The following is a 27,025-nucleotide window of genomic DNA, read 5'->3' on the forward strand; positions in this document are numbered from 1 at the left end:
TCAATAATCTGAACTCCTGCCCCTCTCTCTAAAATTTCTTGGCCTATAGCTAAATCGAGCCCACGAATGCCTGCTCTCGAAGCTCTTTTGGCAATTTTGGACTCCATGGGACATTATTTCCTTCCTCACACCACAAGCAGCTATGGGGTAGAGTACCGCCCCAGGCAATGAAACTCTCTGTCCATCTCAAAATAAAGTTGATGAACAGCATCTGCAACTTCTGTGGTTTAAACCACTCTTATAACTACATGATACAGACAAAATACAGAAACCGACACTTCCTCAGGTAGGACCTAAGGAAGCGTGGACCTCCATGCGAAACCTTGTACAAATTAAACTTAAACAAAAATCTTCAGTGTCGGTTTCTGTATTTTGTTTATGCGATCTACAGGACTTGACTCCCCTCTTCGTATATCAACCAATGGTATGTGTAACCTAGGAATGCTGGTATGTGGGTGGAGTGACTAGCTAGCCACAGTACCACAAATAGGAACACAAATGGCTGATAAATCTGCTACAGAATCTGGGCCAAGACGATGAGCACTTTGAATCATCACAGTTTTCAATACCATGCAGAGGAAGATAGAGTAGAGTACCCTCAAATTTTGTACTACTTTTTCTGAATTACTCGTAATTATGCAGCAGCTACATAAGCAGCAGTTAAAATGCTACTCAGAAGTGCCAAAACTTCATGCTAGCACTCAATTCTTTTTTCAAACTTTGATTTGTGATGTGATGAATGTTTCGGTGACTTCCATAGGCCCGGTTTCACCAACTCTGGTTAACTGAACCAATATCAAGGGTTGCCAATCCTCGAACAGACACTTCTTTTTTTCCATCGGTGATGTGGTGAAGCAGATAGTTTAATGACCGTTCATCTTAGTTCAGATGCTGAAAAGGTTGGTGAAACTGGGTCATTATGTAGCCTTTGTGTTCTGATGCTGTGCAATGGTTTTTCGAGGGATTCAAACTACAAAAAAGGGTAGTAATAAAAAAAATTCTTGGCATACCTACCTACCTACATATGTAAGAAACTCAACAGAATATAAATGTCATCATGACATTGGTAGACAGACTGATACCGAAACAAATCGGAAGGGGAGGGCTGGGTTCCACGAATGGGCACTTGTTCACTGCCTCCTCTTGAAAGAAAAGTAGGACCGAAAGTCGCTTGCTCTGTCAAAGACCACCATAATCCCCTCAAGACCGTGCCTTTTTGATGCGAACTCGTCCCCCCTAGCTTTGAGCGTAGCTCAACTGTACCAAATTGGTGGCACTGTTGAACAGTATGATGTCATTTGTTTTTATGATGGACAGTATGATGTCATTTGTTTTTATGATGGACAGTGTGATGTCATTTGTACCGTTTCTAAGGCACTTTGTACAAGGGTTTTGTATGCCAGCAGTCTACTGCCTGCGAAAGGTAGTTTCCGTGTCCACTTCAAGAAGACAATTTTTTTAAGAGGCTTAGAGGATGCGTAACTAATGTGTGATTCCCACTAAATATCAGAAGAGAGGTGCACACTTAAATACCTGAAACCCTCAACTCAATTAATTGTAGGATCAAAATTACGTGGGAATATATTGAGGTTTGTCTCGTTCACAAAAGACATCATTGCACACTCTGCAAAGTGCATCGGTAGTTGCCATGGCCTACATCAATCATAGATACTGCAAACCACTCATTGAGCATAGTCAGTCTGCGGTACACAAAGTGAAAAGCGTCATTGCCCATTGTGAACATGGCCATGCAACAGTGCTTGCGGCTTCGCATTTCTCACTAGTTTCTTTCATCACTTTGTTATGAGATGACTAACGCTTTGCCAATTCAACACTTGGAACTTTGGAACAACTTTGCAAAGCATATGTACTCGTATGCACTTCCTTTAATCGCTTCAGGAGTATTTCTTCCGTAACATATCTCAGCAAAGCAGTATGTCACGTAGGTAACACAATTTGGGCACAGTATTTGCTTTATATGTCCAACAAGCAGAGATATCAAATCTTTGTGCCAAAATGGTGTGCCACGTGTCCGTGTAAAGATGAGTCGCTTAGATGGAATAGGTACAGCATCTTGATGTTGAATGCAAGAAGTTAATGTAATGGGTATCGATGTTAAAATGAACTTTTTTGCCGATGACTGTGTATTGCATAAGGAGATTAATAGCGGTGATGACTGTGCATGTTTAAATAATTGTTTGCAGAAAATGGTGTGAGACATGGCAGTTACCTCTTAACATAAATAAGTGTGTGGTCATGAGTGTCACTCGCAAAAGGAAACCGCTCAGTGAATCTCTCAAGGGTCTCCGAATACAAATACCTGGGCGTTTTTCTTACATCAGACCTGCGCTGGAATAAGCACATCCAATACATAACAAAGAAGGCTAACAAGAAATTATGGTTCTTAAAACGTCATTTTCGTGAATGCACAGCTCATACTAAGTTAACGGCATTCAAAACATTAGTTTGTCCTATTCTGGAATATAGTGATATTGTTTGGGACCCGTACACCATTGCGAATATTCGACTACTTGAATCCGTTCAAAGGAGAGCTTTATTTTTAAGTCGTACCATCGTCTCACTTCAGTTACTCCTCTTTACGCACGGAGTGGCCGCTGGAAGAGCGTAGAAAGACCCATAGGCTCCAGTTTCTTTTTCATGTACTCAATGGTCAATATCGAATCAATCATCAGGACTATATCACTCCACACGCACCCAGATCAACACGGCTAAGCCTCAAACCATTCCAGTGCAGGACTGACTGCTTTAAATATTCCTTCTTTCCTCGAACCATCGAAGAATGGAATTCTTTGTCATCTGCTCAGGTCTCACACCGCTCTGTCACGGCATTTGTGAAAGGCTTAAACGCAGTTACATGATGTGACATATGTGTCTTGTTGTAAATTATTTTGGACTTTCTGTGCCCCTCCTACTTGGACCCTTTCAGGGTTTGTAGTATTTTATAAATAAATAAAATTTATTGTTTTTGTTGTCCATGAATTGCGATCCTCGCTCACCCCCAAGCAACAAACAAAGGTTGGGCCAAGCTAGGCTATAGTTAGGCTGGCCTACCTGGCCTTGCTTGGTACATCATCGGCCAACAAGCTTGTTTCTTGATACGGATCTGTACCTTGGCCAACGATTTGCCAAGCATTGGCTAGCCTACGTTGTGCCAAGCTTGTGCCAAGATACAGACCAAAGCATTGCAGCGGCGTCCCTCATTTTCAGACTCAATTGTCTCGCGGCGTAAGGTAACAATATGCCATTGTTTGTTTCTCGTATTTCCCACAACGTTTCCGGAGGAAAAACAGATACTATATACATAACTTGTCTCGTGAGCTTCCGCAAATTCGAGAGACCTGATCGCGTGTGAGTCAAAATGAAGGGTGAGGCGTGTCTAAGTCTAATTTGGCGCATACACAAACGACACTGATGATGAACTGCTTGTCGTATTAACTTGCCATGAAGGTATTGCTTCTGTTTCTTACTGCTTTAGCTTTGAGAAATTCCCTTGGTCCATCGGAAGTCGAACTTATGCAGCGCTAGACCATTCTACGTTTCCCTCTCGCCCAGGCGAGATTAATCAAAGCTTTCGCAAGTGCTTGGCCAACGAGCTCGTTTCTTGATACGGATCTGTACGGCCGACGGCTTTCCAATTCTCGCTCTGCCTCTCACTATGCAACGCTGCGCCAACGTTGGATGGCCAAAAGAGTCGTTGGCCAACTGCCATCCGACCTTTTGCCAACCGTCGGCCATTGCTTGCTTGGGCCATTGTGATAGTGGAACGAGTGAGAGAATTGTTCCTACTACACGCGATTCTTGCGTTAGTTGCCACAGCTCATGCGAATATACACATGTCAAAATATTAAAATCAACGTGCAGTGGCACTTTTTTCTATTGTTGCTGAGTTGAACACGCGACATCGCAAACCGAAAGTTCCAACGCGCAATGCCAGTGCGCCGCAGCAATAAATTCCGACTGTGGTCTTCAGCAGTGGAACGAAATAAACCCTTGAATTTAGAGACGCAGGCAGACATTCCAGATTTGAAGACAAAACGTTCAAGAAGCTGAGTTTTGAGTGGCTACAGATTTTTAGCTCTATCTACAGATTTTTCGGACTCGGATCTACAGATACAAGTTTGTTTTACGTGTGGCAACACTGCCCCAGAATCGCGTCCCCGTGGTTACCATTATGGATAAGCCACTGTTTGAACATTTGCACAGAGCTGTGGACACTGCGTGCAGTTAGGTCCGGCTCGTAGACCTCGTGACAATTTCACTCGTAATTGCATTATCGATCCACAACATTAGCGCCTGAAGACATGCGTAAACTTACTGTCACTGTTTGTAGTCCGCACAACTCTTGTAAGGAAGCAATGGGAGAACAGCCAACACAGCAGCACTGTCACGCAACCACGCACGAAACCGCCAATGCTGCGTTCCAGAACTCACGCGGGTACACTTGGCCACTTGGCCTTGGCCTTCGGGAGAGGAAAATCAGTTGCGCTGCGCATGCGCTAGAAGTGATGTGTGTCACGTGTCTTTCTTTGCCGCCGCCGCCGCCGCCTTGCAGTCTGCTCGCTTCGCGTACGCATATGCGCTAGCGGACAGCGGTTTGTTTGCTTGAGCATGGCTTGAGGATGAGATTTGTGGTAGTAGTGAAGCAGCTTTGCCAAATATTCCGTTCCAGTTCCTCACTGGATGTCCCGCTCGTCCGTCGATGTTCAACTGGTGAGGGAACGTTTCAGCAACGCCTGCGAGTTTCATGCTCGCGGTTCAAAAGGTGAGAGCGTCTGTACAAAATTGTAAAATGGGCCGCTCTGGGCTTCTGGGGCAGGATTTCTGCCTATTCAGAGCAGTAGTTATTTCGCAGTGACCGATCGAAGTAGCCGTGGGCCGTCGACCAGTCTGCTCGTCTGTGCTCCAATCTTTCACATATTTATTTCTCGAATAAGGTTGATTAATTGCATTTATTCTGTTCATCGGGTCCAAATTCTTCTTCTTCTTCGTCCCACGGAGAATGGCCATTAGCCCCAAGGGAGATCGGCCAGGGCTATGAGGACGTCCAACGGTACTATAACTTGACCGTGACAATTTGGGTGGGGAATGTGGGGAAGGTTGGTGGAGAAAGTAATGATGATTGAAGTGGTGGGGGTGCTGAAGTTCGCTTGTTTCGGCTCCATGGCACGAGGGCAAACGTCGTGCATGTCGTGGTTATTTGCGTAATTGACAAGTAGAGGCATTGTAGTATTCGTTAGCAGTAGACATTGTAGTGGAGTCATTGTGTAGTAGTCAGTGTAGATGCGTGGCTGTGTGTTTGGCCGTAGCTTTCTATTCCAGGTAAGTAGGATCCCGCGGGGTTGGATACACTACACTGAAAGCGTGGCGCGAAGTTATACTTGGATTAAACCAAAGCAGTCAGATGCCACTGTAATCTTCGGCCACCCTTTGCAGACTTATGTTGCTTTGACTCGCCTCGTGCGGGGGAGCCACCGGAATTTCTCGGACCTAATGGGCTCCTTCGGCGTGCACGGAGCACACGGCGTGGTAACACTCAGAGGGTGATGGTGGGTGGGAGGGTGAATGGGTGGATGCAAAGCTGGGATGATGCAAAGGTGGTCTAGAAGCGGCGCGAGCGAGAAAGGAAGTATGCAAGCCCAGCCGCTACCGACATATCCCAGCTGGAGGTGCTGGAGGCACCAAAGGAAAGGAGGGCTGCTAGGGACACGGGAACCCCCAGCAGACGGAGTGGAAGATTAATATAGGCCTCCCGAAGCCTAGCGTAAGAGCTGCATTGCATGAGGAAGTGCTCTACCGTCTCGTCCTGGCCACAGTGGGGGCACGCGGCAGATGAGGAGCGGCCGGCTCGGTGGAGATAGAAGTTGAGGGGGAGGGCGAGGCAGCGAGCGCGCGTCAACGAGACCTCTGACTGCCGAGAGAGACAGGAATTCGGCTTCCACGGGAAGCACAGATGGGCGTACTTAGGGCGCAAAATGGGGCCAGAGGATATCCGTGCAAAATGTTTGTATCTAGCGATGCACACGTGTGCAAGGGGGGGCAGCAGGCCAATAACCGCCCCAGAGAGGGACATTTTTGCGAGGCAGTCAGCGGTCTCGTTTACGGCAAGCCCACGGTGACCAGGGACCCACGTTACGATGATATCGCGTATGTGCGAGGGAGCGAGCGTAAGCAGAGTGGAGAGCAAGTTCTGGGAAGGAGTCGCCAAAGCGGAAACGACTGAGAGTGAATCTGAAAGCAAGAGCACCCTTTCCCAGGTGGGCGGGACCCTTTTAAGAGCTAGTATCATAGCGAGGAACTCGCTATGAAATGGAGGGGTGAAATCTGGGAGCCGCACCGGGAACTGGAAGTCGAGCTGAGGGAAGAAAAGGCCGACCCCAGAGCGCTCCTCTGAGACAGAGGCGTCAGTTGCGACCACAAGATGTAGTGGAAATCGATGAAGATGGGTCGTTAGCACTGTCTGCAGAGTACGCAAAGGAGCATGACGAACACTCGTGGGGAAGATGTCAATGACACTCACAGAAGGAGGGTACAGCGGGGCCCCAAGTGGGAGGACATCCAAGAGCGAAACCTTTAATGGCAGAATGAGTTGCTGGGCGAAAACTAATTGCGGAGTATTTCTGCGGTGCCACTGCCGAGTTAGCCACAGCCGAGCATCCTTGAGAGCCGCATTATTTGAAAGCGCAATGGGGTTCTGGCGCTGAGACAGGAAGACGCTCACAGTAAGTAGCCGAAACCGAGCCTTGAGAGAAGGCAACCGGGCCTCAAGGAGGAGTGCATCATTAGCCGAATACCGGGGAAGGCCCAAGCAGAGGCGGAGGGCCCGCCGCTCCAAAGTGTACAGTTTGGTTAATCGCCAGTCAGGCAGGGAAGAAAAAAGGACCGCTCCAAAATGGGACGCACGTAAGAACGGTACACGTAGAGCAGGGCATCTCTGCGCATATGCCGACACGGGGGCTAGAGCACCGGTGGAGGACGCCGATTGCCTTCGTTGCCTTTAGACACAAGTGATCTATGTGGTGACGCCAGCTCAGCGAGTCGTCGTACCACATCCCCAAGTACTTGAGCTGACTTGGCGGACCGATTGCAGGCCAACTTGCAGGTCGATGGTGACTGGAGTGTTCAGCGGGAACACGAGCATGGCCGACTTGTCCACATTCAGGGAAAGGTGCATAGAGCTCATCCAGGCTGCCAGGGTGTCCAGGTAGGCTTGAAGCTTGGCGTACAACTCAGACAATGAGGGTGCCGAAGCAAAGAAAGCAATGTCATCCGCATACGTAAAAGTTGTAATGCTCGGGTCACATGGGAGGGAGCTCATCAAAACATTGAATAGTATGGGAGAGAGCACCGATCCTTGGGGGACGCCCCTACTCTGGGGGTAAGATGGAGAAACTAGGGAACCAGCAGAACAGAAGAACGAGCGATCACAAAGGAAGGCCATGACCCAAGCAATCAGGTAAGGGGGAGTGCTAGGGTTCACTAACTCCTGGAGGAGCACCGAATGCTCTACGCTGTCATAGGCTTTAGCAACATCTAGAGCCACCAGCCCAGAGAGAAATCCCCTCTCGCGGGCAAGGCGGATCTGGCACTCGAGGCTGGTGTGGGCCAACCAAATGGAGCAATGCTCGCGAAAACCTATTTGTGTTTTGTTGAGAACACCAGAGGACTCTACAAACGCCGATAGCCGGCGGTGAATGATACGCTCGACAGTCTTACAGAGGACTGACGTCAGTGCAATTGGCCTAATATTGTCGAGAGAGAGGCCCCTGGAGGGCACCTTCTGAACGACGACGATTCGAGACCGCCTCCAGCCCTGGGGGATCCATGCGTGCTCCAAGGACGAATTCACAATATTCAACAATACAGAGCGATGGTTCGCCCAAAGGTGCTTAACCACCGCTGCACTAACCCCGTCAGGACCGGGAGCACTGTTAGGAAGAGCCCTCACAGCACATTCCAGCTCCGCGGGGGAGACAGCATGAAACCCAGAGGATGTAGCTGGAATAAGGGCAGGTAATACTACGGCTACCGCATTCGAGAACCGTTGAGCAAGCCCCCTCGCGACTCCTTCGAGGCGCGAGCTAGAGTCGGCATCGGAAAGGACGGTTAGAGCGGGGGGTGCAGTGGAGAAGGATCTGCGGATAAAAGCAATGTGTCTGTGTAGCGCTTTCCTGCAGTTCGGAGCTGAGAGGAATGAGTTGCGACCCGAATAAAAGTCACGCTTGGCGGCAGCAATTGTGCGTTTATAAAGAGCCTTGAGACGCTGGAAATGTGTCCAGTTCGCGTAGCATGTGTTAGCAAGCACTTGTTTCCAGGCTGCCTTGCGGCGTCTGAAGGCTCTCGTGCAATCACCGGTCCACCAAGGAGCACAGCTCGAGGAAGTACGTTTCTCCACCCTAAAAGTGGACTGCTGCAGAGATTGAGAGAGAGAGGAAAGAGACGAGATTGCTTTGTCTAGAGGAGGGAGATCGTCGCTTCCAGCCAGCAATGAAGCAAGTTTCTTCTCTTGCAGAGAGCGGTTACAGTGCGACCGCACAGAGACAGTGCGGAGGACAGGAGACAGGAGCTCGAAATAAATGGGTAGGTGATCGCTGTTGGTGGACGAATCGATGGCTCTCCACGAAGACAGCTTGATCCGGGGAGAGCACAAGGTCAAGTCGATCGCAGAGCGCGCAGTCCCTCGGAGAAACGTAGACGATCCATCATTAGCCACAGAAAGGTTTCGCTGGCAAATCCAAGCCCACAAGTCCCGGCCTCGCGAGTCGGTCTTATGGCCCCACTGGACATGGTGGGAGTTGAAATCCCCGGCTACTAAAACATCACCAGAGGCCTTGGCCACGGCAGCATCCACGGGCCCGGCGGAGAGAAAGCCACCAGGACAATAGACGTTGATGATAAAGATATTCAGGGACGGCGAGGCAAGGCGAACGCCGAGCACTTCGCAGCCCAGAGATGATTGCTCATAGAAAACAGAGGAAGAGTGAATGAGGGATGTGGAAACAAGTGTCAGCAGGCCACCACCGCAGCCAGCTGGTCGGTCTAAGCGGTACGCATGAAAACCGGGAAGAGAAAATGACCGAAAAGCAGAAAGCCAAGTCTCTTGAAGTAAGATAACATCTGGAGAACAAGAGGAAACTAGTGTGTTAAGGTCTGGAAGGCCGTTGAGTACAGAGTAGCAGTTCCATTGGAGCATGCGAAGGCTATCCATCAGCGAGTATGGATTCAGCCACGGCGGTGGCAAGGACGTCACTACTCACTTGCTGTTTACGACCTTTCTTATTGCGCTTGCCTTGAGGGGCGCCCGATCCTGAAGCAGCAGGGGAGGCGCCGCGCTTGGGCAAGGAACGTACGGAATCTATGTCGGAATCCATTTCGGAATCCTGGCAGTCACCCTGGGGGCGAGCAAGAATGGGCGTACAACCTAGAGGCGGAGTTGCCTCGGCAGGCACCGAGCCGCCAGGACCACGAGCCACAGAAGCAACCCGCGCCACTGAGGACACAGTGTCCTGGAGGGCAGCAGTTAGAGAAGCTAGCAGGGAGGTGAGAGAGCAAATGTCCTCTTTTAGCTTGCCGACAGCGGACTCCACAGCATCACTAATCATTTTCTCAAGTCTCTCCGGGGCAAGCCCGGAAGCCTGAGTCCTAGCGGCAAACGAATCACCACGACCCTTAAGCACAGAAGCAGCTTCGACACGAGAGCAGTGACGTGAATCCATAAGATCCAAGAGAGCTATTTCCTGATCGCGACAGGGACAAGCCGGGAAATCAGCGTTGTGTTCGCCTCCACATAGACAGCACTTCAAAGAGGAATCAGGGGAACAAGCAGATTCGTCATGGGAATCACCGCAGCGCCGGCAGCGCATCTCGGACTTACAGTGCTTAGTGACGTGGCCAAAGCGGTAGCAGCGCTTACACTGCAGCGGTCTACGTCTGAACAAATCCACGCGAAATATCAGCGGCCACGATTTTATCTCCGAAGGACAGTTGTGCCCCGCGAAGGTCACTATGACTGACTCTGTAGCTACACGACCGTCGTTACCGGGTGCGCTACACCGGTAAGCTTCAAGCACCCCGAGATGGGAGAAGAGGTCAAGGAGCTCATTGGCAGGCAACGAGACATCAACCCCCTTCACCACCCCTTTGACGCACGCTAAGTGATGGGGAATGTAGGACTTGACAGGAAGGCCTCCGAATGTAGAGGTTTGGAGCAAAGACCGAATCACGTTCAGGTTAGAAGACCTACAAACGATGCCGTCATTTCCATACTGACGTACATCATTAATATCCTTAAAGTCGGGAGTTACGCCTTCTAGGCACTGAATAAGTATCTTGGGGTTTTTAGAGCGTATGGTAGACCCATTCGTAGGCATTAGAACAACAGGAATGGCAGAGAGCCCGTTCTCTAAGAAGTGTTCCAAAGGGAAGGAACCAATGTCGCTGGACGCGGACCAGTACAGGTCCGCCCCGCCGCTGACCGGCATCTTACGACCGCGGGGAGTCCCGGCCAAACCCCCTTACCTCGACACCGCCGGTTACCAACAAGGTATGGGCAAGTGGCAGACCCAGAGGCCAAGAGCAAAGTCACTTCGTCGCTTTCGCTAACAGACCGTTTCCCGCAGGAGCTATCGGAGAAGCAGCCTTCACTCCTTCCCTGGTAGCACACTATGTTGCCGAAACGTTGCCCCAATGTTTTCTTCAAACGTTGCATAGACGTCGCTAATGTCCTCTTCAGGCCACGTTCTAGCAACGTTGCTAGAAAATGTTATACAACATTGCGGCAACATGACAACTGCAACATTCCACATAAGGGCAACGTTATGACAACATTTAGGTAATATTGGCAAGAGGTTGGCGGAGGTATTTGTGCGCTATTATTTCTACTTCTTCTTACTTTTCTTTTTTGCGTCGGATCAGAGATGCATACTGACTGCAAGCACTTGCACGCCACTGTTAGCCGACTTGAGCTCTGCAAATCTCCGCTTCACTTATACTGGAGTGGGGCTAGGGGAGACCGCTTGGGTATCCCTGTAGGTATCCCGTTTGAATATAGAGATACTGTCATCAAGCAGTGGGCTCTATTTGCGAACAGGATGAGGCATATACTAAAATGCGAAGTGTTGGGGCCATGCTCATTAAGTGTAGCAGTGCGTACAACGTTTGCAACGGTGACCAGGATGCGTCCTTGTAGTTAGCGCTTGCATCTGCAAGAGTCAAGTGCACTCAACAACATTTTTGACATCCCTCCCTGTCATGTACTGCGTTTTTAATTCAAGCTTTCGTCTCTAATGTAATTACCTACTGTTTGGAGCTGTAAAACCGGTAGGTTTCCTCTGTGGGTAAGAGTGTTACGCAGTGTTATGTTGCTGGAAAGTCAATAAACAGCGTTCAGGAAACGTAGAGCCGCAATATTCCTCCAACGTTGCTCTGCAATGTTGCATGAACATTGGTGAATGTCAAGTAACATTGGTCCACTTCTGACAATGCTGCAGGAACGTTCGGCCGCAACGTTGCTCAAATGTTGACCTTCCATGTTGCTTGAACATTGCTGAATGTCAAGTAACGTTGGTCCACTTTTGATAATGTTGCAGGAACGTTGCGAAATGTTGATAAACGTTGCCCCACATTGGACAACATTCGCAACATTGCTGCAACGTCGAGGCCACAATATGTGCTACTAGGGTTCTCTTTCTCCGATTCTTCTTCGAATTGTGAGCTTCGGCAGTACTGCTTCATCCATTTCCTCTTCGTTCAGCAGATTTCCTCTAAGAATCTCCAACGAAGTTGTTGACGCCTCTTCATCTTTGACAATAATATATTCTTCCATCATCACAGCAAGGCGTAATGTGCAGAGGGAAGCAGAACGTACATATAGACCTCAAACGAGCGCGATGTAAACGTATCGAAGAAGCCTGATCTTGGGCGACGCGGATCGAATAAACAAACACACCAGAGCTCAAACCAGCAAAGCAATTTACTCAAGACAGCACAGCATTTTTACAGTACAGTGTGGGTAAAAGGGGCAAGGAGAGAACCACTGAGAATAAGGGATATGTCACAGCGCATATCATAAAACCGGGTGGGTGGTTTACAACCGACGTACTCGCGGTGCCGTTTCCCAAAGCTTGAATTGCCAAGGCTTCTCGTAGCAAGAGTTTGCTTTTAGAGAACATAGCCTGTTCAAAACAACACTTTCACTCCAGATGGAATCGGTTTCGTGAGTAGGGCGCAATTCCTATATGCTGCCCCATTCTGTCATTCAAAAACTGCGATGCTTGACTAATATGTACGAAACCATGCTTTAACGGGATACAACGTTTTTGACGCAATAGACTGATTTTTGCCACAACCCGCTTGGCGAGACGAAATCCATTGTAAATTAAAAGTCCGACGTTGTGTTTATCCAAACTTTTTCTTCCATGGATCGCCTTACGCGGAAATCCACTCCTAATTATCATTATATTTGTTATTATTGTTATTATCGTTATTGCTCGATGGATTTCGTCCACCAGCTCGCCTGCCTTACTTGCGTTTTTCCAATGCGCGAACGCTCGTCGCATTACAAACGTCTTGCTCAAACCAGTTCAATCTGCGCGCTTCGTTGTCAAGACAACGGCGTCAACACCTGACGAGCATGGGCGAAGCGTGCGCTCCAGGTTTTGATGGGTCGCCCGCGGCGCAGCAGCCAATCAGGGCACGTGTAGGCGCGTCATGCGTGCTGCTGGCTAGGTTACGGATATACGCCTCCCATGCAGTGGGTCTGAAGCACGCAAGCAGTCACATCTCTACAATCCATAATCCAATCCAAACCGAAACGGGGGTGTTCGTCGTTGTGTGGGACATCATTTCGATTTATGCACCGATAGCCCCCCTAGCGGTACTTGAACACAACTCTCCTACGTGCACCATGTTGCCCTTTCACATACGCCCTGTTGTCCACCATGTTGCCCTATTCTGATGCACGGAAGCCGACGTTTTCGTTGTTCCGTTTATTTTTTAAGCTGGGTATGGCTTCCACAATTTTTCTACAGATTTTGCACGCATAAATGCGCCATCGTGCACCACCGGAAGTTCGTTAGATAGGTAGGCAACAAGCTATGTGCCTAAATGCGGGTCACGTTTTTCTGCACACACCCTGTATTTTGTTGTCTGTTTTTGTCTGAGGTTTCTGTGTAACCTTAGCAATTACGTGCAACTCGATTCCCTGTATCTCGAATCAAAACAGAGGAGTCCGAGGTGTACGACGTATGGTATTTTCCGTGTATTTCGGCTCTGTTTAATCAACCGAATTATCTCTCATTGAAGCGACAATTATTGTGCGAGTTCAGTTACCGAAGACAGAAGTTTGAGAGCTGTATCTCTTGGGTCAGATGTTCATGCACATGCGAAGAATGCCTGTCGTCGGTATTCCGACCTCAATATTTACGACAAAGGAAAGAAGTTGCTGCCACTCGAAATTGCGGACGTATAGACATGCGCAAATTCAGTAAAATATCACCTCGCTGGCGTTCACAGTATTCGGTATTGGGTACATTTTGTTTTCATCTCAAGCTGCTAACATTGTCTAACTGGAAGGGCTTTTTTCAACATTCAACTCTGCACGCTTGCACTGAAGTCGCGCTGAAGTAATGATACGTAAACTCCAAAAAGTTTGCAGCAGTCCTGAGGGTCTTATTGCAACGTGTTCCAAGTTGTCCCACCTATTCTGGATTACGTGATTTAGTTGGCTTTAGTTGACAGAAGATGAATGTTGCTCAAGTTAACAACATAGGAAAGAGTTCACAAGAGCTGAATGTCTGCTCTAATTTTATGCGAATGATGGTGGACAGTTCCTATGCTCTCCGATACAAATACAGGCTCTGTTATTTCGAGTCTCATTTATCCGGGTCCATCATTACCCGGACATTATCGCTTGGAACTGCAATCTCTCGATAAACGAAGATCGAACTGTGCTTAACTAATTAGCCCAAGAAGTAATAAAAAGGTGGCACCAAATAGGTGACTACAAGAATGTACTGATAATTTTATCACAATAATGTATGGGTAGCAGAGTGTACGTGCCAGTTTCATGATGCTAAACGAACGTAATCATGAATGTCTCCTTTTTCCTTCAGATATCATGTTTGCTAAGGCACACTAAAAAGAGCAGCATTGCCATAGAAAGCCCATTGGAATTTGACTTGAACATCGACATCTGCCTCCTTGACACCTATGCATAGAGGAATGTTACCGGAATGCCATCAACTTGGTATCCATTTCACCTAGCAATGACAGAGCAACATGTAATGGCTCCACCACAAGTTCTCAACCTCAGTGGACATGACACACTTGGAATGAGGATGAGGACAACCATGGAGGTCTTTTTAAATCAGGTTAGTGGGCAATGGACATTTTGTCGTGATGATGGTTTCCTTTTGCTGCTGCAGTGTACTTGAGAAAGAATGCCTTATTGAACAGCTCTAAGAGACAGATTGTTAGAGACAGCCAGGTATATTGGAGTACTCCCAATGTGTTTCTCACTGCTAGCCTGAGTTGCTTTTGCACCATGGCAACCGATCATCATTCTCACTACTGACCCCAATCCTTTCTGCCCTGTTTCTCCATCTGATTCTCGTACTGGCTGTGTCACTCCCAATGAAAGCATGGTAGTTGGGTGCCTGCCACGAAAAAAAAAAGAAAATAAAAGTGTGTTTCGCAGCTGTTTAACGATGCCAGAATTTACGCTATGAACTAGAGTGATCTCCCTGGGTGAGTGAGTGTGTTGTGAATGCTGAAGAAAGCCAGTGAGTGGTTAAAACCTTGATGAATAATGAAGTGGTTATGCATGTGCGTGACTGTTTCACTCAATCTTTCAGCACTGTGGTTCAGCAATTCAGTTCAAGCACACAGTCAAACATCATACGGAAAAACATTTAGAGGGAGGGGCAATTATTATAGCAACTGTGAGGTTGTAACAGCTCTATGTATCATTGCTAACATACACCTATGATTTCAGTTGTAATAGAGCACCTTCTCGCTTCATAGACTGCCTCAAATCTATGAGATACCCCAAGTTTAGGGTACGGTGCATGAATTTTGAGGACAGGTAAACACAAAAAGGAAAGCAGTATAACAGTTTGAAACAATACTATTTATTCATCACCACTTTCTTCGTCACTGTTTTCTGTCTGGAGCGACTCTTCCTTGCAAAGCCCTCTGTTGTACCCACATTTCCGCTTCGCGTGCAGGCGGTGAGTTCCCGTCTGGGATTCAGTCCCTTTGGCGTTCCCCTGTAGCAGGCAGTCCTCGATGCTGCCCTTTGGTAGAGACATCTAATACAATCCAATTTAAAAATGACACAGTTTGACAAACAATCCACTGCACACACTGTCATTCTCCAGGAATTCCTGGAGATTCACCGTAACTTCGGGAACCACCATGCAATCTACACTGATGGGACCAAAGTCAGCAGTGGTGTGGCGGCCGTTGCCCTTGAAGGTGATTCTATTATGACGGCACGCCTGAACAGTTTTCACCGCAGAGCTTTACGCGATTCTCCTGGCTCTGCGGCACATTCAACAAAACGACCTTCAAAATTCAGTAATTTATTCCGATTCGCTAAGCTCTGTGTGTGCACTGCTTTCATGCTATGAAAGCAAGAATCACCTCGTCAAGCGAGTACGAGCGCTTGCGACTGAACTTTGTTCCCGAGGCTTTTCAATCTGTCTCTGCTGGGTCCCCAGCCACACTGGGATCCCGAGCAATGAACGAGCCGACCGTGAGGCTCGGCGAGCGTTGGCACAAGAGGAGTCAGGTCTAGGACTACCCTACCAAGACATCCTGCCAGTGTTAAAGAGAGCTGTCTACACACAGTGGCAGCAGGAGTGGGACATGGAAGAAAATAACAAGCTACACCTCACACAGCCACACGTTTTCCCCCCGCATTGGACTGAACACATCAACAGATCCTTCGAAGTTCTTTACGCGAGATTGAGGATTGGGCACACTTGGCTCACGCATCACCACCTACTCAGAGGTCAGGATCCGTCAGCTTGCGCGCACTGCAGTGACAGCTTGACTGTCTTGCACGTACTGGCATCCTGCCCTCACTTCGAACACCAATGACAACAGTATTTCACCGCATTCTACAGATACCATGTCCTACTCCACCCAGCCCTTCTATTGGGTGACACTCCTCTTGTGACGTTTAATAATGTCATCCAATTTTTGACCATGTGTGGGTTAGTTAGTCAGATGTAGATGTTCAGTATTGCTCCGCTTTTATCCAATATCACTGAACTCCTTATGTAAATATCTCATCCTGGATCACCTCATCGCTCACACTTTTAGCTAGCTTTTAACTGCCATACTCACTTGTTATCGTCATTCTCCTCTCTCTCTTATCCTGGTCCATCTCATCGCTCATACCTGTAGATAGCTTTTAACAACCACACGCTCTCTCTCACACATCATCATCATCTCTCACATACTCACCAGTAGTTTTGGCGCTCTATGGCCTTTGTTTGCCTTTGTGCCATTAAACCCATAATCTCTCTCTCTCTGTTTTCTGTCTCACCATCTGCCCACAATCACAGACTACCACTTTGTCGCTACCTTCACCGATGGATAAGCTGCCAAGTACAAAAATAAGAAAATATGTTGCGATTTGTGCCACTACAAGGATGACTTCAGTATAGACACTTGTAGGAATTTTCAAGCATCACCTCATGGCGAAGGACCACGTGGGGGAGTCAGTGGGACTGTTAAATGGCTCGTAGGGAAGGTGGAGGGTCACATTCTAACACCGGGGTACCTCTTTATGTGAGTTTGAGGAAGCCTTAATAGTGAGGCCTTATTGGTTTCGATGGAGGATGTCGCTTACTCTATACAGTTCATTCATTTGAGAGATGAAAGATGATATTGAACAGGACACTTACCTTAGTACACGACCTTCTTAAATACCTAGACTGCAATGGTAACTTGAAAGTAGATGAAGTGCGGGAAAACAAACTTTTCAATACGGCCAGTGTTGATAAAGCTCTAAGGGTACGACTGCAGCCAGATAAGTCTATACAGGGTGTTGTACCTAAAGTGATGAAGACTTCTAACTGGCGACTTACTTGATGAAGGATTGTGGGACCTTCTAAAATTACCTTCTGGAAACATTTGCCACCATTGAGGAAGGCTTTGGACATTTTTTAAATGAGGGAAATTTATTCTTTTCAATTTAACTTTGAAAATTCTAAGCGAATTTCACTTTTTTTTTTCAGAAATATGAAGTGTCAGGCAAAATACGGTTAAACCGGGGGTCTTACCAGGTGAGGCCGGCTGACGAGAAGTGCCGCTGACGCCTCGCAGTCGAAGAGCCCCATTGCCCAGACAGAATTATTGAGGCCGAGAAAGCGGATGCTTATGCATAATATATTTAAAGGTGCCTTAGGCCACAGATGACGATGAGGAATAGAGATGAAGGGGAGAAGCTGGACAGTAGAAAGCCTAACGTTTGAGGGGTTGGCGGGCCGAATAGGGAGCTAAGAGACACACTGGTGACGGTCGTGCCTCATCGAGAACCAGATGACAACTGCACATGCAGCGCGGAACAAGAACATTGTCGTCGTCGCGGCCAAGCCGCTGCTGCTAATGAAGATGAGTCTTGACGGCGCTGACACGCCCTCTTCTAACAACATTGAATGTCCTCATTCAATTTCTCAATGGAGGTGAAGAAAGAACATTCAGCAAGGGGAAAAATCAAGGTTGTTCTGAGTTCCAATCGGGCAAAAAGCGCAACACGACTCATGCCAGGGCCCTTGGCAGAATCATGCCGAAATTGCCTTGTGCCAGAAGAATTTTCTAAGAACAGCCTGGATTGTACAAACAGCGTTAAGGATCGCGTTAATGATCCACACGAACACCAAGACAGAATCTCCCGATTCGCATTACAATTGGGAAGATAGCACGACAAAGTTGCAATGGTCGGTGAAAAATACAGAGCAATATGCGACTAGAGAAGCGTTAAGAGGTGAACACAAACGTGAAGCACATATGGGTGAATCATTTGTTTGCAATAAGTAGTGATGAAATTAACACCATACCAAACCAGTAGAGGTCGTTAAACACTTGCCAAACGGCGGTGATGTGTGTGTTCAGTGTTCAGTTACCGAAAATACCCGAAAGAAAGTGAAAGGTTTAAGAAAAATAGCGTTAAGCACTGAAGAGTACCCAAAGTGGAGTAACCAAAGAACCAAGGAAAAAATTCAGATAAGGTCGTACTCATGGAGAGGTACTCGTTGTTTGGTGATACAACCGTATCTTGTGATGTATTCCGGGGAAGTTACTTCAGAGTCTGAAGGAATATCATCTTCCGTTTCGAGGGGTCGGTCGTTTGTGATTGTTGAGTCGTGGAAAGAAAAGTCAGGGTTCCAATCTGGCTGATCTTTGAAGTGTTTTAGCTGGGTTACGTGTACATCCTTGGTTGTTTCCTCATCGAGGCACTGAATTGTGCATATGTCATGCGGATGAGTAGAAATAACCTTAAATATCTTGTGCTTGCATTTTGGATCAAAAGGCATAGCTGAATAAGATTTCAGCCAAACTAAATCTCCTACACAAAATTGAGAAGACACTCGGCGAGAGTCATAACGTCTTTTCTGTGATGACAAGGCGTTCTCCAAGTTATCTTTTGCGTCGTTACGTATTTCGTGAAGCATTTGTATGTTTTGAAGCCGTGGAATATCTGGTAGAACGGTGCCGATTTGAATCTCGTTTTGAACTCGAGGTTCAAAACCAAAGAGGAGAAAGTGGGGCGAGAATTGTGTTGAGCCTTGTTTTGCTGTGTTAATGAAAAACGTTATGTCTGAAATGTGCTCATCCTATTTGGAAGGGTTGTCAAAGCAATATTTCTTGATTATGTTCTTCAGCGTGGCTACGGACCTTTCCACAAGGCTGTTCGCTTGGTGAAAGTAAGGACATGATGTCTTGTGTTCAATGCCGGTCGTAGTGAAAAATTTCTTCATAGTTTGACTGACATATCCTGAACCTTGGTCGGACACAATAGTTAGTGGCGTACCAAAGTTGCTGTTTACTTTTTCCTTGAGGAATTCTATGATAGGAGAAGTGGCTGTTGATGCGACAGCTTGCGTAACAACAAAACGGGTGGTGTGATCCACTGCTATGATAATGTACTTGTTTCTTGCTGCGGTTTCTGGAAGAGGACCAACGTGATCAATAGAAATGGTCGTGAAGGGCTGGGTAGGGATTGGACGTGGGTGTAAGTATCCGACGGGTTTCGTGGTCTTAGTGTTGAATTGTTGACAAACACGACACCCTTGGGTGTAATCTTTGACATCTTCGTCAAGAGATGACCACCAGTATTTGGATAGAATGCTATGTTTTGTCTTGAGTTTGTCCATGTGGCCACGGTTATCGTGATACTTATTTAGCACCTGTTGTCTAAGAGACTCGGGGATCACAATCCTAGTTTTGACAAGACCGCGTGAGTCTGTAGTATTGTGACATAAAATGCCAGAGGAAAATGAAAAAGTGTTGCGTATCTTTTCCGCTTTGCGAGATGTGGATTCAGGGTTCTTGAGAATTTCGATAATCTCCTGCAAAGAAGGGTCTGACTGCTGGTGAAGAGAAAGGTGAGAGTTTTCTGCAGTGAGAACGAGACACGCAAGGGTCTGGTCTGGTATGCGCGAAAGTGCGTCTGCAACTACGTTAGTTTTACCGGAATGATGGTGTATTTTGAGCGGAAGCTCTTGAAGGTCGAGGACTAAACGTGCAAATTTTCTGTTGATCTGCTTAGTGTTAGTCATGAGAGATACACTATAATTGTCTGTCCAGACGTGAACCACAGGCAAACCATACACGTAGATTCGAAACTTTTCTGTCAATGCCCAATGAAGAGCGATGCATTCGAGCATATTCGAATGAAGTTTCTCCTCTGTGTCGCTGGTGGCTCTACTTGCGTATTCTATGACATGTTCCTTGCCTTCATGCTTTTGAGCTATGAACGCTCCTAAGTGCTTAGCGGAAGCGTCGACATAGACATACCAGGTGAGGCCGGCTGACGAGAAGTGCCACTGATGCCTCGCAGTCGAAGAGCCCCTTTGCCCAGACAGAATTATTGAGGCTGAGAAAGCGGATGCTTATGCATAATATATTTAAAGGTGCCTTAGGCCACAGGTGCCGATGAGGAATACAGATGAAGGGGAGAAGCTGGACAGTAGAAAGCCTAACGTTTGAAGTGTTGACGGGCCGAATAGGGAGCTAAGAGACACACTGGTGACGGTCGTGCCTCATCGAGAACCAGATGACAACTGCACATGCAGCGCGGAACAAGAACATCGTCGTCGTCGCGGCCAAGCCGCTGCTGCTAATGAAGATGAGTCTTGACGGCGCTGACAGAAGTCCTTCGCGGATAACTCCAGCAAAAGCTATGCGCCGAATCGCAACAGAAATTGTATTAAAAAAATAGTAAAAAGCACGCTTTAGCCCCGCCTGTTTGATTTTCACAAAGAAGCGCGTGCGAAACGTGCCTCTAGAGGAGGAAGTGTACCCGCCTTCATTTGTTTTCCCTTCTTTGTGATAAGACGGTTGTCACCAGTATCAAGGTCAAAGCATGGGAAAGAAAGGTAAAACAAGAGGTGGGAACACTTCCTCCTCTCCCTGCACCTTATGCCAGTTCCTTTGTGACAGTCAGGCAGGTAGGGCTAAAGCAGAATTTTTACAATTTTTTTAAACACTATTTCATTAGTGGTACTGCACATAGTTTTTCTTGGGTCTGTGGTCATCTGTGGAGGACTTCAAAGTTTGAGTGAAAGAATAAATTTCCCTCAATTAAAAATTGTCCAAAGCCTTTTTAAGTGGGGGCAAAAGTTCCCAGAAGGTAATTTCCGAAAGTCCCACAATCGTCTGTCAAGTATGTCGGCAGTTAGAATTTTGAATCACTTTCTGGGACACACCCTGTATATAAGCACATCTTTAACAATCTGTGTGGTTTGATGTTTACTCTGCATAGTCAATGTGTCCTTGAAGAAGTGCTTGATATCATTGTCTAGAACAGACTGGAAGGCAACTGTTGAGTGTTGACTTTCTTTGGGTCGTCATCATTTGTCGGGGGTGTCAGCAATTCTGGAAAATGATAAAGGCAAATGGTAATTGTCACAGAGTTGGGAGATCGGGTGCCTCTGCGACCAGGTTGTTTTTTATACAGCCGAAGCACTGTAAAATAGCAGTTAGACACGCGAGTGACACGAAACAGGAGCCATATTTACTCAACAAAACAAATTTTACTTTAGAGCAACGCAAGGACCACACAATGCTCAACTGACTGAAATCACTACAATACCCCAAACACTTATACGGCTACAAATGTGAACTCACTTACTGCATAGAGGCTTGAACAACTATTAACACACAACTTGCCACACAGGCCTATCATCGTAAGAATAAAAATTAAGAAACCTATCGAGTGTCTTACCTGTTGGGGCGGGATGTCTTCCGAGTTGGGGCTGGTGTCCGGGGTTCCTTTTCTTTGTTGTCCTCGGTGGTTGGATCACCACACCGTTCAACACACAAATAGAGCTGTGCTGGTGTCCCCTCCTCCATATGACTTTCCCTGACGGTCGTGTGCCGTCAAACTCCTTAAGCTTCATGAGTGCCCTCCTTTGTTTCGAGTCCAACCAACACTGCCGCTAAACGGCGGTTCCCTTAAATCACGTTTTTACCGAAAATGAGGCCGACAGTGCAAAAACATCTTAATCGGAGGCATCTGGCTCTCCATACTTTGACCAGGGCATGTCTTAGATGTTCCGATCTTCCCGTGCTACACGGATCTTAATATGTTACACCTGAAAAAATGGCTAACAAGCAAGCGAGCTGGTGAAGATGATGCGTAATGTAAAAACCCAAAGACTAGGGAACACGAAAATGTGTCTGTGTCTGTCCCTTCGTGTTCCCTAGTCTCGGGGTTTTTACATTATGCATGTTACATCTGTTGACTTCAGGGCCGACACTTTCCCGAAAGCGTTTACCCTTTTAGCCCTGGGAATCACTACTGCCGCCTCACACACACTGGGGAGCGATGATGGTGATTGCTAATCTTGAAAGTGGCCTCCGCGACTAGCCCAAGGCGAAAGCCAGGTGTCCTTGCCGCTCTGTTTAGTCCAGACTTCTTGTCTGCGCACAAAACCTACAGGTTGTGCCTCTTCACAAAGAAATGTATCTACAGTGAAAACAGTTATGAAATCAAAAATGAACTCAAATCCACGAAATAAAAATGATCGAGCATACTTGGTGCACTATGACATGACCTCCGAACCACAGAATATTATGCAATAATATGCACACGCAAAAGACACATGTGCGCACAAATATGCACTGTTACGGGAAAACAACCAGATTCACGTCCATCCCTATATTCTGGGACACGTTGCAGTCGTCACAATCAAATATCCCACACATTTCTACACTCCACAAAAAGGACAAACACATATGGAGTCTTGAAACACGCACAGAATGTCAGAAGCACTAAATAAATGAGTTATGTACAACCAGCACAACAAGGTTCAAACAAGCTATTCGTGCTCATATTACGTCCTGCTAAGGTAGTCAGCTCCTGCATTCACACTACCCCTAATATACTGTATACGGAAGAGATGTTCTTGCAACAGTAAACTCCAATGCATAATCTGTGCGTTCATATGCCTCGTACGGTTCAGATACACCAGGGGCAGGTGATCTGTCTGTAGGATGGATTCCTTTCCGTGCAAGTAAGTGTGCAACTTTTGGATGCCCCAGGTGAGGGCAAGTGACTCACTCTCTCGCTTGTGGCATACGCAACTTGAGGCTGGCGTATGCAACATGGTGCAATGTTCCTTCGTGTTCCTGTAGGAGTACGGCTCCCAAACTTTTATCAGACACATCAGTTCCAAGGACGAACTCCTTTTCCAAGTCCGGTATGCGCAAACTCGGGGCCTTTGTCAGCAGACATTTCAGCTTGTTGAAAGTGGTTTCATGTTCGTCTAGCCGATCAACAGGGTTGCTGCACCCCTTCTTCATGAGATCTGTCAATGGTGATGACACTTCTGCTTAATGTTGAATAAAATCCCGGTAATATCCGGCTAGTCCCAGAAAAGCACGAACTTGTTGCTTCGTCCTTTGGTTTGTTCGCGTTCTGGATTTTCTCCATCAGCTTCGTCAACAGGGTGACCTGCCCTCACCCGATGTTGTATCTCACATACGTAACTTCCTCCAGGCCCAGTGCACATTTCGTAGGCTGCACTTTAAGCCCAATGCCTCGTATTCTTCCAAAAACTTCTCTCAGGGTACTCAGGTGCTCCTCTCAAGTGTTGCTAGCAACCAGGACGTCCTTGTAGTAATACCTCACATCAGGCAGATTGCCGAATAGCTGCCGCATCAGCCTCGGGAAAACTGCTGGTGCCGTCTTCACCGCAAATGGCATATACTAGAATTGATAAAGCCCTCATGTTGTTAAAAACACCGTCTCTGGCCGTGACTGTTCGTCAAGAGGAATTTGCCAGTACCTCTTGCTAAAATCAAGCGATGAGAAGAATTTCTTCTTCCCATGTCAGCGAAGAGGTGATCCGCTCTGGGGAATGGCTCGGCATCCTGTTTCAATACATCATTGAATCTTCTGAAATCCATGTACAGGCAATGTGCGTTACTGGTTTCCCGATTAATTGTGCTCAGGGAACGGGCACAGCCCCCCCGTGCCCCCAATCTCGCTAAGCTTACATTAACTTTTAAATAACTCAAGCAGGATCACACAAAAGCGAGCACGCAGATGTTTTTATTACACATACCAACCACTCATGTTGGACAACTTAGTGGGATGGGTGCTTAACCTTTGACAACCCATCAATATGTGAAAGATGAAAATCACTGAAAAGATTAGCCAGCTGTAGGACTTGAACCCACATCTTTTGGATGTGTCTTTCACCGTTAATTTCTTAGGCAAATTGAGGCATTGTATGTATTTGTCCCTTCTATGTTGTTCCAGCCTCAGAACATCAGTTCGTTCACATCATCAATATGTGGCTGTGTAGTGCTCAAGAACAACCTCAGGTCAGTTGCTACATTAAGTCTATTCCTGAACTTGTTTTTGAGATATGATAAGGCTGAGAAACCTTGCTCACAGGCATATGTGGTAGAGAAGGGTAGCAGTATGTTGATGGCTTTTTCAAATTGATGCGGAAATGATTTAGCCACTCCCGTCCTTTTGTCAACAAGGTTTTGGTTGTCAAACATAACTTTTCTGGCTGTATCTGCCCTTAATTCGAGGAACTCCTCTTCAACATGAGCATCTTCATTGCAAAGAAATATCAACATGAAAAGAAGATATGAGCCATTTCATATCCTCTATCTCTTGAAAACACTTGCCAAAATGTCCTCTCAAGGTGCTGAGATGAGCCATGACTACTTCTTTTTCTGAACCTATAGCTACCCCTGTAGCTAGGTAAGGCACTCAAATTCTTAAAAGAAGTGGTGTCACCTTGACTGAAGCACGTCATCCAACATTGCAACTTGCTGCAAGGCGCTCTGATTTTGTCAGTGGCACTCACAATACGGATGTCCTTTCCTTGGAGGCTCTGATTTAGTGCTCAAACATGTCAGCTAGGTGTGCCAGTCTTATGAGAAATGAGCTCGATTAAATGGATCGGCTAGCACTGAGTCCTTGGAGTCACATGACAAGTACGCAAAAAGTTATTCTCTCAGTTCAAAGACTCTTGCCAGCACCATTCCCCTGGACAGCCATCGCACTTCGGTATGCAGAAAATGAGGTGCTCATGCTTTGCACCCATCTTCCGACACAGTGCCTTGAACAGGCGCACAGCTTTAGGCCTTGATTTTATCGAGTTCACCACCTTCACCACATGGTCCAGTATGTTCATTAACGGTACGCTCATAGACTTCGAAGCGAGGGCTTCTCGATGCACCGTGAAGTGAGTAAATACAAACACTGTTCACTTGTTTGACAAGTCAAAGAAATCCTTTCGTGTTTCCCGTCATTGCTCTCGCACCATCTGTACAATCCGCTATGCACGGGTTCCAGCTGATTTCATGGCGCTGAGAGAAGTCGTCGATGGCTTCGAAAATGTCCTCTCCAGTAGTGCCTGCTTTGAGCTCGTTGCAGCACAGCAATTCGTCAGCTATCTTGCCAGTCTATGTACCGCACAAACACCATAAGCTGCGGACCGCCGGTGATGTCGCAGCTCTCGTCGATGGCATTGGCGAGCTTATCTGCGTTCTTCACGCGCTCAGTAACTTGTTCACGTACATCTGATGCCATTTCACGGATCCTTCGGCCAACGGTGTCGTTTGAGTATGGTACGCTTTTGCAGTTTCTTGACATGCTCAGCACCAAACACGGTCTCTACTACATCACAAACGCACAGCATTATTAAGTCCTCACTGATCGTATGCGGCTTCATCTGTTTCGCGGTCCGGAAGCTGAGCAGGTAGGATGCTCTTGTGCCACTTGAAGCAGTCGCAAACACCTGAAACGCAGTCGAATATATCACAAAATGAAAGTAATCTGTAAGACGTGGTAGCACGCATCGAGGAAGTTCACCCCATGCCCAGCAAAGGAGGGCAGCTAGGCCATATGCACCCAACAATGATCCCGTGATGGAGCTGACCTCTTTACGTGGCATCCTTTCTCCCGTTTTCACTGGGATTTTACCGCTGTTCCGCTGCATACTTTTAGCGAGGTTGTCCACGTAGGTTTGCTCAGCAATCTTGCCAGTGGCTGGAGCGCGCGTCCTTCTCACAAACCCTACGCAATATCTCGGAACCCAGTTTGAGAACCCCTGCTCTATGGCCTTGCGAACTGCGAATGGCAGCAGATATTGTTTCGTATACACAGGTTTCGTTGTGGACAGTTCCAGCTAGCATGTAACTAGATCGGTTTGTCCCGGTACGTCTGACATGATTGTCTGAAACATCGTCCACCAAATGTTCCGCTTGCCTCTGTTGTTGTAGCATCAGGGTTGTAGCGAACACTACCAGCCTGTAATTTTCTTTCTGCCCCAAATTCAGCACCGGCACAAAGTCTTCCCATTCACTCCCATTGCTGGTGACTACACCGCAAGCTTCGGTATTCTTCGCCACACTTTCTGGGGCCTCCAGCTCTTCCTACTTTGCAGTATATTCGCGTGGAACAATTTTGTTCCATGGCCCAAGTCGACTGCATGGTCCACTTCCCCTTTTTGCTGCACAATTGGGAGCGGCCCTTTCCACTGTATGAGCAGCATGTGATCTGTCGGCAGCAGTATAAGTACTTGATTCCCCACTTGCATCTTCCTTACACGAGCCTTGTTGTTGTAGTATTGGCAGTATCGTGCACCCGTTCTTTCCAACTCCTCATGTGCTACTTTGCACAGCCTCCAGCCTGTTCCAGAGTTCAAAAACGTGTTGATATGTCGTCTTGACATCTGTCTCAATCTCTCGATTGGTCCACAGCTCTCTCAACACCTACAATGTCCCCCCACGTCGTGTTGGCCGTATAACAATTCAAAAAGTGAGAAGCCCAGGCTCGTGTGTGGCACCTCCCTGTACGCGAACAGCAATAGGGTAAGGTATCTGTCCCAGTCCCTAGGCTTCTCCTGACATATCCGCTTGAGCATGGTCTCAACGGTGCCATTAACTTTTCTACTAGGTATCGGGGCCGTCTTTCTCCGTACCTACTCACGTCATGGACCTGAAAACTTGAACATGGGATCATGTCGGGTGATAGGATAGTTTTTCGTATTTATCTGAGAAAGCTGGAAACCAACTGTCACAACACCATTAGGAGCTACAGCCGAAAGCTGAAGTAGTCCTTACATGTGCCTTCCTTCCCCTCTGTGTAGTTCATAACCATTTCCCATCATATTTACAATGTAAAACCACAAGATGGCGGAACACGAACAACACAAACACTTTTTGCAGCGCGCAAAAATTTGAATTTCTGTATGTGCTTGTGTGAGGACATGAACCTCAAGTCCGCACAGATTGTTCCCAAAGAACA

At 47.2% G+C, this 27,025-nt stretch overlaps 1 protein-coding gene and 1 long non-coding RNA gene across 6 annotated transcripts in view; one reads left to right on the forward strand and one right to left on the reverse strand.

Annotated features, from left to right (window-relative positions):
- LOC135388444 (uncharacterized) overlaps nt 1–4,439 on the reverse strand; it is a 79,871-nt gene extending 75,432 nt beyond the window's left edge. Inside the window, exon 1 of the mRNA XM_064618016.1 lies at nt 4,337–4,439. The gene's annotated coding sequence lies outside the window, so the exon portion shown is untranslated. The remainder of the gene's footprint in view (nt 1–4,336) is intronic.
- An 8,514-nt stretch (nt 4,440–12,953) lies between these two features.
- LOC135388446 (uncharacterized) overlaps nt 12,954–27,025 on the forward strand; it is an 88,952-nt gene continuing 74,880 nt past the window's right edge. For all 5 annotated transcript variants that reach the window (XR_010421377.1, XR_010421379.1, XR_010421381.1 and 2 more), the window contains exons 1-2: nt 12,954–13,098; nt 14,130–14,387. This is a non-coding gene — a long non-coding RNA (uncharacterized LOC135388446). The remainder of the gene's footprint in view (nt 13,099–14,129; nt 14,388–27,025) is intronic.

This window comes from Ornithodoros turicata, chromosome 3 (genome assembly GCF_037126465.1).
Source record: "Ornithodoros turicata isolate Travis chromosome 3, ASM3712646v1, whole genome shotgun sequence".
In the NCBI taxonomy this organism is placed as follows: Eukaryota; Metazoa; Arthropoda; class Arachnida; order Ixodida; family Argasidae; genus Ornithodoros; species Ornithodoros turicata.